This window comes from Loxodonta africana, chromosome 20 (genome assembly GCF_030014295.1).
Source record: "Loxodonta africana isolate mLoxAfr1 chromosome 20, mLoxAfr1.hap2, whole genome shotgun sequence".
Taxonomy (NCBI): domain Eukaryota; kingdom Metazoa; phylum Chordata; class Mammalia; order Proboscidea; family Elephantidae; genus Loxodonta; species Loxodonta africana.
In genome coordinates, this window is record NC_087361.1 from 54271006 (window position 1) to 54286691 (window position 15686).

The 15686-nt window shown below is 44.1% G+C and overlaps 1 protein-coding gene across 4 annotated transcripts in view; it reads right to left on the reverse strand.

Moving 5' to 3' along the window:
* Positions 1-13113, reverse strand: part of TIAM1 (TIAM Rac1 associated GEF 1) — a 424375-nt gene extending 411262 nt beyond the window's left edge. For all 4 annotated transcript variants that reach the window (XM_064273167.1, XM_064273165.1, XM_064273170.1 and 1 more), the window contains exon 1: positions 12902-13113. The gene's annotated coding sequence lies outside the window, so the exon portion shown is untranslated. The remainder of the gene's footprint in view (positions 1-12901) is intronic.
* Positions 13114-15686: the final 2573 nt, after the last annotated feature.

Below are 15686 nucleotides of genomic sequence, written 5' to 3' on the forward strand. Positions count from 1 at the left end.
AGGGAATTGCCTGAGTGTGAGGGAGTGCTGGTCTCTTCGATGCCCACTTAGGGGATATGCTGAGATCTTCTTTCACACAGCACCGTCAAGGAGGAAATGGGCCCTTTGGTCTGTCTGCAACAGCTGCCTGGAATCACAAGAGCCTCTCCTGTATCCTGAGTCTCACATCCAAAAACCGAACACACTCAATTCAATGGCAAACATGAAATATTTATTGAGTAATGATGGTTCAGTTGTAGAATTCTCTCCTTCCATGTGGAAGATCCAGGTTCAGTTCCCAGCCAATGCACCTCACGTGCAGCCACCTGTCAGTGGAGGCTAGCATGTTGTTATGACGTTGTTATGATGCTGAAGAGGTTTCAGCGGAGCCTCCAGACTAAAACAAGGAAGAAAGACCTGGGGACCTACTTCTGAAAATCAGACAGTGAAAACCCTATGGATCAAAACAGTCCATTCCTGAGTGCGTAGTATCACCATGAGTCGATGGTAGCTAACAACAGTAACAGGTACAAAAAACAATCCAGGTGCTGGAATGAAACATGTTCAAAATCATCATTATCCATTATCATCTAAGCCTAACACACTACACAAATCTTTATTTTATAGATCCTCATGCCTTATTAAAAAGTTATTATATCTCAGTGCCCACCCCAAGATCTACCACTCATCTGTCAGTCTGCACATTGCTGTGATGCTGGAAGCATCATATTTGAATATTTCAAATACCAGCAGGGTCACCCAGGGTGGACAGGTTTCAGCCGAGATTCCAGACTCAGGAAGCCTAGGAAGAAAGTCCTGACAATCTACTTCCAAAAATTAATCAATGGAAACCCTATGGATCACAACAAAATATTGTCTGATACCTGATACAGTGCTGGAAGGTGAGCCCCCTTGGCTACAACGCACTCAAAATACACAGTGGTTGCAACAATGGACTCAAGCATGCCAATGATCGCGAAGATAGCGCAGAGCCAAGCAACATTTTGTTCTGTTGTATACAGGGTCACCATGAGTTGCAGCCAACTTGACAGCAACTAACAACAACACATTGAGAAGGGAACCATATTTAATTACAGGTAGCTGAGCCCACTGGAGCTCTGGTGATGCAGTGGTTAAGAGCTCGGCTGCTAACCAAAGGGTCAGCAGCGCGAATTCACAAGATGCTCCTTGGAAACGCTATGGGGCAATTCAACTCTGTCCTACAGGGTCACTCTGAGTCGAAACCAACTAGATAGCAATAGATAGCTGATCCCACTAAGCTAATGACCTGTCTTGTTCCGAGTTCCAAGAAAGAAGTTCCAAAGAAGAACCTGTAACCTGACCCCAAGAATGCCAGTAAACTAGCCCAAGCCAGACTTGGCCTGCCCTGCATGCGCAGAAGGGCCAGCTGTGACAGCTAATTGACCTCAACAGAGGACCCAGCAACAGAAGGAACGAATCACATGGAAAATCATCACTCAGACCCTATTCGGTAGCAAGAAGTCCAACAAGAACCACGTCACCTCCTGGTTCCCGGCTGCCTTTCAGAATTTCCTCTTCCCAGTAACCCGGAGGAACAACCATCTTGCTGCCTAAATCACATATAAGCCCTACTTCCCCCGTAGCCTGGGGAGCCGGATCTGAGGAACTTCCGGCTCCTTGCTCCGCACATTGCAATAAAGTTACTTTCTCTTTCTCAAAGACCGGTGTCCAGATAACCGTCAAGACTGAGTGCGCCACACGAGGACCCACCTTCCCAGGTTTGGTAACAAACGCAAAACTGCCGGCCTGGTCAAGACTGCTGCCATCACTGAGCTTCGATCAGCCCCAGAGAGGCTTAAAAGAATAATCACTGTCAGGTTTGCAGTGGTAGACATTTATTCTCAGTGTCCTTGTTGTCATGAGTTCATCCAGGAAGTCCTTGTCAATCCCATTTTCCCCCATCACCTTAAAGTGAATTTCAGTTAACTCTGGTTCTTTAAAAATCCATGAAATGTATGAACACCAAGCTTGCCAAGCTCTGTGACAAGATGACCCTATTTGAAACACCGTGGAGTTGGGAACTGAGCTTGGCCTGCTGATCCAAGACCTGAGTCTCTGCCGGAGCCTACTGGAGCTTTTGGACACTGGAAAGTCCCTACAAGCGGTCATTCCTGTAAATGGTAAACAAGTCTGCAGGCTGGTTCTCTCCTGGCCTTTTGCTCCTTCCCATTGCTATGGTCTCTCCCAGAGCTCAGACACTCTCCACGCCTCCCTTCTCATGGAAACAGAAAAGCCACCAGCCTAGTGTTTGCAGCTGAAATCGAGAGGATCAGCCCAGTACATCCACTGGCACTGTAGGGAGGATACTCATTACTTTCTTTCCCTGAGCAAGAACCCAACTGTAGGCCTAGCAGTACCAGCCCCCGTACCAGGAGCAGGGATGACCAAGGTCTAAAACTGACCTGCCCTCAAGGACTACAGGGTCTCAACAAAGACACACAAACAGATTAACAGAAGATGATGGGTGATATGCCAGCAGAGAAGGTCTGAGAAGACTTGCTAGAGATGGTAGTTGTTATGGATTGAATTATGTCTCCCAAAAAGACATGGCGGAGTCCTAACCCCTGCACCCGTGAATCTGGCCTTGTTTGGGAAAATGGGGTTTTTCTTGCAGATTTTATCAATTAAGTTAACTGCATAAAACCAAACCCATTGCCATCAAGTTGATTCTGACTCATACAACCCTAGGTACAACAGAACAAAACACTGCCTGGGTCCTGCGCCATCCTCACAATTGTTGCTATGTTTGAGCCCATTGTTGCAGCCACTGTGTCAATCCATCTCATTGAGGGTCTTCTCTTTCACTGACCCTCTACTTTATCAAGCATGGTGTTCTTCCCTTGGCGACTGATCCCTCCTGACAACATGTCCAAGGTATGTAAGATGCAGCCTCACCATCCTTGCATCTAAGGAGCATTCTGGCTGCACTTCTTCCAAGACAGATTTGTTCATTCTGGCAGTCCATGGTATACTGGATATTCCTCACCAACACCACAATTCAAAGGCATCAATCTTCCTAGGTCTTCCTTATTTATCGCCCAGCTTTTGCATGCATATGAGGCAACTGAAACCTGAGAGAGCAGGAACTTGACAGGATGGCATTGTTTTTCTGTGTCTCCCAAGGTTTCTGCCTTTGACAGGGTGCAGTCTTACCACTTTTCCATTGCTCTCTATTAGCAGAAAATATTTGAGTTCTCCTTCTCTGACAGGTTTCTACTTTATACGAGTTCCAGCTTTCTCAGGTTAATATATGTGTGTATATACATATAAATATATAATATATACACAAACATATAACATACACATATGCACGTATACGTATAGAATACACACACACACACACACACATATAAAGAGATTTATTTTAAAGCACTAGCTCACATGATTGTGGAGGCTGGCAAGTCTGAGATCTGCAGGGCAGGTCAGCAACCTAGAAGTTCAGGCCAGAGTTCTATCTTAGCCTTGAGTCAGAATTTTTCTTACCCCTGGAAACCTCAGTTTTCGCTCTGAGCCTTTGACTGATAGGATGAGGCCCACCTGCATCATCAGTACTTAAAGTCAACTGACTGTAAATGTTAATCTCAGCTACAAAATACCCTGCCAGCAACAACTAGACTAGCGTTTGGCCAAACACCTGGGCACCCCAGCCTAGCCAAGGTGACACATACAATCAACCACCACAGGGGTTTACTGACGGGAAGGAGACACGAAGAAGTTTCCTGGGGTGTCGGCTGTTCTGTTTCTCGATCTGAGGGCTGGCGACTCAACTGTATTCAGTTTATAAGAACTCATCCAGCTAGACGCTTAGAATGACAGTATATGATTTTCAGTGTGCACACTATACTTCAATTTCAATTTATTTTTTTAAATGAACACATACAAAAATTTTGGTGAACAGCTTCTTGTCTGTGAAGTAGGGATGCTATCAGCCCGCTTTACTGTCTGATGACATCAGGAAGGGAAATGACCAAGGACGCTGTCAACACGCAGGCTTAACGCCACTCAGTTCCACAGAACTGAGCCCACAGGACGTGCTTTCAAAGACCACCTTTCTCCCAGAAGAAATATGAGTATAGAGATGTCGTGCTGTGCGCTTTGGCCCCCGTAGTCACAGGCTGAAATTTCAGCCACAGGCAACGCGATCCCTGAAAATAGTTTTCTGCTTCTCTTGCTGAAACAAAACACCAAAAATGGATTTTCCATAAGAAGTGGCGGGAGGAGGGGGCCACCCGGGCACAGAAGCCTGCATGCCTCATCCCTGCACCTCCACTCATTCCAGCCACCTACCCTGCCTCCTGGGAACGGAAACCCCAGATTTAAACAGGTGTCGCTGCTGTCAAAGAGCCCCACGAATGGAAAACCCAGACGGGCTCACACAGCTGGGCAGCTGGCGTGAGGGTAAAGGTCACATGCTGGAGTAGTCCCCAGACCTCCGGAATCTGTTGGACGTCACTTCACACACACTTAAACATCCATTTGCCTCCGAGAGCACACCCACACCACATACATAAAACCTCCAACAGGAAATCCTGGCCATTCTCAAACGGTCTCGCCTAAATGAAATGCCTTTGCCTGAGGACTCTGAGCGATTGGGTTGCACTAAATTAGAGGCGAACAGAAAAATGGGTTATTCTTCAACGCACGGTTCGTGCAGTCTGGCAGAGTTAGGTGGCTATGCTGGGCTGCTCAGAGAGGGACATAAAATGACAAGGGGGGGTAGAGAAGGCAATGGCCTTGGCAGAGGCAGGTTTTGAAAGGGGAGGGGCTCAGCAGATTCCAGGCCCCAGGCCACACAGGTGCTGTTATCAGCCTGCCGAGCACGGACTTCTGGACTCAGGCAGATCCAGGTTGTGACTCTGGTCACATTTCATCTAATCTGTCCATGGCCCCACTTTCTCACCTGTGAAATGCGGGCAATAATACCCATCTTGCAAGGATTAATGGAAACGTACGCAAAGCAGCAAAAATGCCCAGCACAAAGGAGAGGACCCATAAAAAACCCGTTGCAGTGGAGTAGATTCTGACTCATAACGACCCTATAAACAGAGTAGAACTGCCCCCTAGGATTTCCAAGGAGCGGCTGGTGGATTTGAACTGCGATCTTCATGGTTAGCAGACCGGCTCTCAACCAGTATGCCACCAGGGCTCCAAGGTACCCCTGGGTGGTGCAAATGGTTATAGCACCTGGCTTCTATGTAAAAGGTGGACAGGTCAAGTCCACCCAGAGGAACCTCAGAAGAAAGGCCTGGCGACCTACTTCCCAAAAATCAGTCATTGAAAACTCTATGGAGCACAATTCTACTTTGACACACACAGGGTCGTCATGAGTTGGAATCAACTTGACGGCAACTGGTACTTGTACAGGCATATAATGACTACAGTCATAAACACCACGTATAAAAGCATTAATTTTTACTTGAAAAAAAGACTCCTCATTTCTAAGGACAACATTTGAACTACAAGTCTCATCCATTCCCCCCCCAAAAAAAAAAAATTCAATAAAAAAAAGTATAAAAGGGGTTGCAATAAAACTTGGCAAATGTTTATTTGCAATGAAAAGAGGTGATAAAGATGGGGATGAAGTGGAATTACCGTTCCTACAACAAGATCTGAAATGCTGGTTTAGGTATCAAAGAACTAAAGAATCTATCTTACACAAAGGACATGTGATGTCTCACTAGAAAAGAGCCCCTGAAGAGTGAGTGGCATCAGTGCGAGGAAGCCTCAGAGAGGCCAGTCTCCATTCCCATGATTAAGGGCTTTCTAACAGCTCGCTTGCTCACACCAGGACAACGCTGCCCACATCAGCCTCTTTAAACTGATTTTCGTATCTGCCCACATGTACCTCATGTCATCCCCACAAGAGCAGGTGCTGCTCCAGCGTCGCCCTGCTGAAGAACCAGAGAGGACCAGACTCAGAAAAGTTAAATGGCTCTCCCAAAGCCAATCAGTTAACCCAAGTCAGCACTCAGGCTGAATCCAGACCTCTGACTCTGGGTCCCCTTTTCTTTCCTCTATTCTATAACAGGACCTGCAACGAAGGCCCAGGTGACATCCCTCAGCTGAGAGGTCAGAGAGTAGATTAGGGGTGGGAGGGAGCACTGAGCTACGTCGTAACCCTAAAATCCCAACCCAAAGTCAATCGCAGTAGAATGGCAGGGAATGGTGGGGGAAGACCTCTGAGGAACGTCTCAGGGTGATGTCAGTCTCTCCAAAACCCAGGAGGAACGTCTCAGGGTGATGTCAGTCTCCTCAAAACCCAAAGCAATGGGTCATCCAAAACCACTTTGCCAACACAGGCATGAGATGATCTCCTAATGCTGCCTTCCATTCTCCTTTAAAGCTTCTGGTGCATAAAATCAACGACACAGGACCCAGAATCTAGAAGTACCTCAGAAACAATCTGCTTCAAACTCGTTGTTGCACACGTGAGGAATCTAAAGAAAGCCATTTCTTGTTTTGTTTGGTAGGGGCACTTCGGTCTGGGGGATGTTGAGGCTTTACGAGATAACCCAAGCAGTGCTTAGTGAAAACTTAAAGTGATGCTTAAGCACTCAGCTGCTAACGGAGGTCTGAACACAAAAGCAGCTCCACAGGAGAAAACACCTGGTGATCCGCTCCCACAAAGAGCAGCCAAAGAAACTCCATGGGGCAGTTCTACTCTGTGCTATCAGGTTACTATGAGTCAGAATTGACTCAACAGCACACAACAACAACAATAAAAAAACATAAAAAGTTCAGTCTACCTGAAAATCAAAGAAATAGAAAAAGAGATTGAAAGTCAGTTAACGGCAACAAAATAAAACTAAAACCAAAAGACTTGGTGCTGGTTATGCTGGGGTGAACCCAATACCTTCATGTATTAAATTAAACTTCCTACAAAAAATCTAAAATAATTTAAAATTTTTGTAGGAAACTGTAATTGTAGGAAAGGTAATTCAACTTATTTGAATAAGTTAATTCAAAGAATTTAAAGCATGAACTGATGAAAACTTTTAGAAGCCTGTTTTGCAATTCAAATCAAAAGCCAAAATGTCATATTTAATAGATACCACATCCTGGAAACTGATCCTAAGAAAAATAAAAACATTTTCAAAAGAATCTTAAAATAGCAACTAAAAAAGGAGGGAACATAAATACTCAATCGCAGGAGGGTGGTTAAATAAATAAAGAGCCCTGGTTGTACAGCGGTTAAAGTGCTCAGCTGCCAACCAGAAAGGTCAGTGGTTCTTAACTACCAGCCACTCCGTGGGAGAAAGATTGGCAGTCTGCTTCCTTAAAGATTAATGCCTTGGAAACCCTATGGGGCAGTTCTACTCTATTCTGTAGCATCGCTATGAGTTGGAATCGACTCAAAAGAAATGATCAACTCCTGGAACATTGTAGGACTGCTGTAAACCACAAGTAGGAGAGCTGCGTGGCTATCTTATACATGCTGATGATGTGACATTCCCTGGAAAGAAACAAAATACAAAGTTGTATTTGTGCACGAGTCACAAATTTGCAAAAAGTCTGCAAAAATATGGATAAGAAAGAACAGAGAAAACCAAAGACGCAAGGTTCCCTGGAAAGAAACAAAATACAAAGTTGTATCTGTGCAAGAGTTACAAATTTATAAAAAGTCTGCAAAAATATGGGTAAGAAAGAACAGAGAAAACCAAAGATAAACAAATGTGTTCCTATGGTAGGCATGTAGGAGAATGTGTTCTTTCAAGGTACTTTATTGTTCTTATAATAACAATGTAATAAATATAAATATACTTTTTCTAAGGAGTCAGCTGGTTCCTTTAGAAGCCACCTACTTTTGGTGAAGGGTAAGACAGTACACAATACTGGGAAAGCCAGCACAATTTGTCCAAGGCAAGGTCAGAGAAGCTCCATGGACACATCCAAACTCCCTGAGGGACAAAATTGCTGCAATGGGGGCAGTGGGGACCATGATCTCCAGGAACATCTAGCTCAACTGGCATAACACAGTGTCTTAGTCATCCAGTGCTGCTATAACAAAAATACCACAAATGGATGGCTTTAACAAAGAGAAATTTATTTTCTTACAGTCCAGTAGGCTGGAAGTTCGAATCCAGGGCGCCAGCTCCAGGTGAAAGCTATCTCTCTCTGTCGGCTCTGGAGGCAGGTCCTTGTGATCCATTAGTCCTCCCCTCGTCTGGGAGCATCTCAGCCCAGGAACCTCTGGTCCAAAAGACGCACTCTGCTCCCGGCACTGCTTTCTTGGTGGTGTGAGGTCCCCACTCTCTGCTTGCTTCCCTTTCCTTTTATCTCTTGTAAGATAAAAGGTGGTGCAGACCATACCTCAGGGAAACTCCCCTTACACTGGATCAGGGATGTGACCTGAGCAAGGGTGTTACATCCCACCCTAATCCTTTTTAACCACAGGCAGAGATTATGATTTAAACACATAGGAAAATCACAAAATGGAGGACAACCATACTATACTGGGAATCATGGCCTAACCAAGTTGACACATATTTTGGGGGGACATAATTCAATCAATAATACATACTTTATAAAGAAAATGTTCTATATTCTACTTTGGCAAGTAGCATCTAGGGTCTAAAAAGCCTGTGAGCGGCCATCTAAGATACTCCACTGGTCTCACCCCATCTTGAGCAAGGGAGAATGAAGAAAACTAAAAATATAAGGGAAAGATTAGTCCAAAGGACTAGTAGCCCACAACTACTGCAGCCTCCATCAGGCTGAGTCCAGAACAACTAGATGGTGCCCGGCTACCATCACTGAATGTTCTGACAGGGATCACAATAGAGGGTCCCAGACAGAGTTGAAGAAAAATGTAGAACAAAATTCTAACTCACACAAAAAAGACCAGACTTACTGGCCTGATAGAGACTGAAGAAACCCTGAGAGTATGACCCCCAGACACCCTTTAGCTCAGTAAAGAAGTCACTCCCAAGGTTCACCCTTCAGCCAAAGATTAGACAGGCCCGTAAAACAAAATGAAACTAAAGGGACACACCAGCCCCGGGGCAAGGATGAGAAGGCAAGAGGGGACAAGAAAACTGTAACAGGGAGCCCAAGGTTGAGAAGGGAGTGTTGACATGTAGTGCAGTTGTTAACCAATGTGATAAAACAATATGCGCACTGTTTAATGAAAAGCTAGTTTGTTCTGTAAACCTTCACCTGAAGTTCAATTAAAAAACAGAAAAAAAAAGTCACCTGTTTACCCAGGTGTTTACCTACAGCTCCCTGCCCAACGAAACAAGTGGGAATGCCAAGCAGAGACCCTGACCTGAATTCAATCGGCAACTGCACGTCTTCCCTAAGACCAGCAGCCTTCATCCCTTCCTCTGTGGTCACGTGCAGTGACTGCTATTCCCTCGACCCCCTTAGCCAACCACAGGCTATGGAGCCTTCCTCTGAGGCACCACCCTTCGTGAAGATTTCCTCAGCCTTCTGTTTCACTCTGTGCTTGTAAACAGCTATCGTAGGATCGTCTTAACCAGTAACCAGTTGCCATAGAGCCTGATTCGTGGTGATCTCATGTGTGTCAAGAGTAGAACTGTGCTCCATCGGGTTTTCAATGGCTGATTTTTCAGAAGTAGATAGCCAGGCCTTTCTTCCAAGGCACCTGTAGGTGGACTTGAACTCCAACTTTTTGGTTAGCAACCAAGCATGTACCCCTTTGCACCACCAACGGACTCTGGGATAGTCTTACCTCCCGGCCAAAGTGTATCCTCCTTTAGGTCAGGAAACTCAGTCTCTCATTATTCCTACCTGTCCCTCAACCCTCACGACCACCCTCAGGATCTTCCATTATTTTTTACCCATGAACCCTCAGTATCCAGAAACAGGTTCTTCCCCAACCTTCCCAAGCTATCTGCAGGCTTGGCCCAGAACTGTCGCAATCTTCCATGGCCCATAAGAATGTCCAGAACTAGAAGAGTTCACCTCAGAATTAAACGCAAATTGGTGGAACACTCTTGGTTTTTTTGCTTGGTCTTCTGGTATCTCGAGAAAAATTATGGTCATGAGGTACGCCCATGACTAGAACTGTGGAGTGTAAGACCGCTGTATGAGGAGAAAGAGGAAAAAAGGAAGGGACAGTCAACCTTCCAAGGTCAAGAAGCAATTTTCTGATGACTACCAGCCATGGCTCCATCCCAGCCTGAATGGCTCCATCAACAATAGCACTAATCCTTCCATTGATATTTAATCACTGAGCTCTTTGCTGCCCCCCAGCGCCATCCCTCAGGCTTTCTCATTTTTGGTTATTTCTGCCCGAATTCACATATTCTTTATTCTTCTCATGGTCCTTAGTGTTGAGAGGGGCACTTTGCTATGAACCCCCACGTGTAAGTGGATTACAAAAACAGGAAAATACGACTTGGGGAAGTTCGCTTTCCACGAGCCACGACCCAGCCAAAGATGAATGTGTACATCCCTTAATGCAAATTTTCTGAATACAGACATAACTCCTACTCACTGTAAAAACTTTCAACATCAGAGAAAATTATAAACAAGAAAGTAAGAACTACCCTCATTCTTAACACTAAAAGATATTTACTGTTTTACTAAGGCTCTTTAAAGTGTTAAAAAGCAAAGATGTCACTTTGAGGACTAAGGTGCACCTGACCCAAGCCACGGTGTTTTCAATCACCTCACATGCATGTGAAAGCTGGACAATGTATAAGGAAGATCAAAGAAGAACCAATGCATTTGAATTATGTATGGTTTTGGCAGAGAATATTGAATATACCATGAGCTGCCAGAAGAACAAACAAATCTGCCTTGAAAGAAGTACAGCCAGAATGCTCCCTAGAAGTGAGGATGGTGAGACCTCGTCTCATGTAATTTGGACACGTTATCAGGAGGAACCAGTCCCTGGAGAGGGACATCATGCTTGGTAAGTAAACGGTCAGCGAAAAAAGGAAGACCCTCAACGAGATGGGCTGACACAGTGGCTGCAACGATGGGCTCAAATATAACAATTGTGAGGATGGCGCAGGACCGGGCAGTGTTTCATTCAGTTGTACATAGATCAAGTCACTATGAGCCGGAACTGACTCCCTGGCACCTAACAACAACAGCAATATTTTGGCATACCTGATGTAATTAAATGTTGTATAATCAAAAAAGAAAGAACCAAAACTCTGAAGACTGAGTTTGGGAAGAATCACCCAGGCAGAAAAGAGAAAACTCACAGAAAGCCTGAGAAAAATGAAGGGTGGCCCACGTGATCAAATGCCGGCGGCCACTTCAGTACTGGCAGAGAACAGAGCGGGGTCTCTGGGTGGTACAAAGGTTGAAGTGCTTGGCTGCTAACCATAAGGTTGGAGCTTCAAGTCTGCCCAGAGATGCCGCAGAAGAAATGCCTGGTGATCTACTTCTCAACAAGCAGCTATAGAAAACCCTGTGGAGCCCAGGTCTACTCGAACACACATGGGGGTCCACGATTCGGAACTGAACCAACGGCAACTGGTTTGGTTTGGGGCTTGTTCTCTAGATCAGCCGCCATCTAGTCGATTCTGACTCACGGTGACCCCCATGTATGGCAGAGTGGAACTGGGCTCCACAGGGCTTTCTGTGGCTAATTTTTCAAAAATAGATCACCAGGCCTTTCTTCCTAGTTACCTCTAGGTAGACTTAAACCTCCAAGCCTTTGGTGAGCAGCCAAGCACTTAACCGTCTCTGCCAAAGAGGAAAGAGAGATTTTATTCGTATCAAAGGAGAAAATTCAAGATACGAACCTCGTGGCCTCTACAGGCCAGCTGCAATACTCATGGTATCAAACTATTAAACTTGGCTCATGTGGTAATCAAACTCTCCATTCCAGAATTCCACAAAATAAGTTTTCCAAGCTGGAAAAACTGTACCTTAATATTTCCTTGAGAGATCTGAATGGTTTCCCAAATTAGGAAATCCCAAGTTATGGTTTCCCTAGCAACCTTAACATAATACTCAAGGCCGTATCTCATACCCTAAGAATCAGTCTCCCCAAGCCCCTGTAACCAGAATGGCGGAGGTGTCGGCTCTGTGTGCTGTCATAAAGACAAGGTCTGGGCACTCAATAGCCAGGTCTGGTTGCTAGGAGACCCATAAATTCAGTTTTCCTGATTTGGATGGGATTCAGAACTACTGCATTGTAGGCTATGAAGATGTTTGCTATTATTAGGTGCCAGTGAGTTGGTTTCAACTCATAGCGACCCTATGTACAAAAGAACGAAACACCGCCCAGTCCTGCACCATCCTCACAGTCGTTGCCACGTTTGAGCCCACTGTTGCAGCCACTGTCAATCCATCTTGTTCAGGGTCTTCCTCTTTTCACTAACCCTCTACACTACTATCCATATGGTTTTCCCTGGGCATTTTTTTCAGACGTAGATCACCAGGTTCTTCTTCCTACTGTCTCACCCCACTGGTATTTGAAATCCCGGTGGCATTGCTTCCAGCATCACAGCAATAGGCAAGCCAGCACAGTACGACAAACTGACAGCCATGGCTTAAATTACGGCAATTAAAATTCAGAGGCTGTCCATGAGGAGTAATCTCAGACCTCTCATAAAAACAGAAACTGGGCCTGGTTAAAAATGGACTATTAACAGGGATCTCTAAAGTCTTTGGCAAAAAGACCCCAGATGCTTTTTTTTTTTTTTTAATAATCATTTGCCTTTTCAACTTTCTTCAAGTGTACAATCCAGTGATATTATTTATGTTTAATATATTGTTTAACCATTAATATTATCCATTTCCAGATTTTCCCAGCACCCTTAACAGCAGCTCAGTGTCCCCTACAAGTGAAGACACCAGGTTCTTAACACCAATGAGTAACTATGACAAAGTCCACCTGGGTTTTTCCCCATCTGCTCTCAGCAAACCCAGGAGATGGCCATTCAGGAGTTCTTACTTGAATGGAGATGAAAGCATGCCACTGGCTCCCACGATAGGTCTTCATCAGGGGAATATGACCTGCTGAACTCAACTGGAGGGAGCTCACTGGGCCAAGGGAATGTGACCTGCTGAACACAACTGGAGGGAGCCCACTGGGCCAAGGCTGCAGGCAGATTCAAACCCCAAATCAAAGCAAGGAGCTGTCGGGGAAAAAAATGACAAAAACCACAGGGTGAATTTTTTTAATTCTATTTTAAAATAATTAGATTGATAAATTGTTTCGTTAAAATGAAAACCCATCCTTATGAGGTTTTAATTTTTTAAACTGTAATGAAATGTTAAAATTCAATTGACATAATTGTAGAATTGAAATTATAATTCCTAATTGCAGACATTTCAAGATGAGGTAATTATTCAAACTCGCATAAAATCTTTCTATAATGCCACAGTAGACCTTAGAACACTTTTTCTAAATATTCTCAGTGCTCAATAAACTGTTTAAGAGGAATAACACTGTAATGATCACCCAGCAATATTTTACCTCCATAATACAAACCACAGTAGAATTCAGGGCCAAGGACGAGCTTTCCTGATACAGTTATTAGCAATATCTGAAATTATTAACTGGGAGCTTTTAACAAGCACTAAGAATCCCAAAATGCCTAAAATTATTATCCAGTTGTTTAAAACTTTCTATCATAAAACAGAAATACACTTTATTAAATTAATTCCAGCAAAAATAACATCCAGAGAATGAAGAAAACCAAAGACACGACAGAAAGATTAGTCCAAAGGACTAACGGACCCCAACTACCACAGCCTCCACCAGACTGAGTCCAGTACAACTAGATGGTGCCTGGCTACCACCACCAACTGCTCTGACAGGGATCACAATAGAGAGTCCCAGACAGGGTTGGAGAAAAATGCAGGACAAAATTGTAACTCACAAAAAAAAGACCAGACCTACTAATCTGACAAAGACTGGAGAAACCCTGAGAGTATGGCCCCCAGACATCCTTTTAACTCAGTTACTTAAGTCACTCCTGAGGCTCACCCTTCAGCCAAAGATTAGAGAGCCCATAAAATAAACAATAATACACATAACTCAACCATATATACAAGACTAAATGGGCACACCAGCCCAGGGGCAAGAATGAGAAGGCAGGAGGGGGCAGGAAAGCTGATCATGGGGATCCCAAGGTCAAGAAGGGGAGAGTGTTGACACATGGTGGGGTTGGCAACCAATGTCACAGAATGATATGTGTATTAATTGTTTAATGAGAAACTAATTTGCTCTGTAAGCCTTCATTTAAAGCACAATAAAAAAAAATAATAACAATATCTACAACTAATGCCTAGAGACAGCTTACTTCCAAAGATCCACAAAACATGAACACCATTCCTGGGTAAAGGGATTTAAATATATGACTTTTAATTGTATTTGTTTGATTCATGTCTTAGTTTCCTACATTCCGGAGGCTAAAAGTTCAAATCAGGTTCTCAGCCATGTCTTGTTGTAGGTAGTCGTGGGCATTTCTTGACTTGCAGATGACCTTCACATGGCATGTCTTTCATACTTGTTTCTTTACCCCTTCTGGACATTTTATAACCCAGGAGTCATTAGATCTAGGATTCACCCTACACTGACAGGATCTCAACGGATAGGCTGCACTGTGAACTGTGCTTATATTAGATTGCGTTATGGAAGGTGATCATACTACTTTAGACTGCATCTACAGGTATAGGGGTTAGGATTCCAATGTAGATTCTAGGAGGAAGCAATTTATAACAATTCAAATGCAGACTTCCTCAACCTCAGTACTATTCACTTTATGGGCCAAATAAGTCCTCCTTGTCATGAGCTGTCTTGGGCATTGTAGGGTATTGAGCAGCAACCCTGGCCTCCACCCATTAGAAGTCAATAGAACCTCCTCAGTGTGACGATCAAAAAATATCTTCAGAGTCAGCCAATATCCAATATTGTTGTTGTTGTCGTAGGTACCATCAAGTTGGTTCTGACTCATACTGGTCCTACATACAACAAAACAATGCCCGATCCTGCGCCATCCTCACAATCGTTGCTATGTTTGAGCCCACTGTTGTAGCCACCGTGTCAATCCATCTAGTTGAATGCCTTCCTCTTTTTCGATGACCGTCTACTTTACCAAGCATGGTGTTCCTCTCCAGAGACTGGTCCCTCCTGATAACATGTCCAAAGTACATGAGACCAAGTCTCGCCATCATTGTGTCTAATGAGCATTCTGGCTGTATGTATAGGTTTATTCGTTCTTCTGGTTTCCACAGTATATTCATTATTCTTCACCAACATCATAATTCAAAGGCATCGATTCTTGTTCGGCCTTCTTTATTCATTGTCCAGCTTCTGCATCCGAGGGGATTGAAAATACCATGACTTGGGTCAGGCCTCACCTTAGTCCTCAAAGTGACATCTTTGCTTTTTAATACTTTAAAGAGGTCTTTGGCAGCAGATTTGCCCAATGCAATACAACATTTGATTTCTTAACTGCTATTTCCATGGGCACTGATTGTAGATCCAAGTAAAACGAAATCCTTGACAACGTCAATCTTTTCTCCACTTATCATGATGTTGCTTAATGGTACAGTGGTCAGAATTTTTATTTTCTTTATATTGAACTATAGTCCATACAGAAGGCTGTAGTCTTTGTTCTTCATCAGTAAGTGCTTCAAGTCCTCTTTGCTTTCAGCAAGCAAGGTTGTGTCATCTGCATATCGCAGGTTGTTAATGGAGTCTTCCTCTGATCCTGATGTCATGTGCTTTG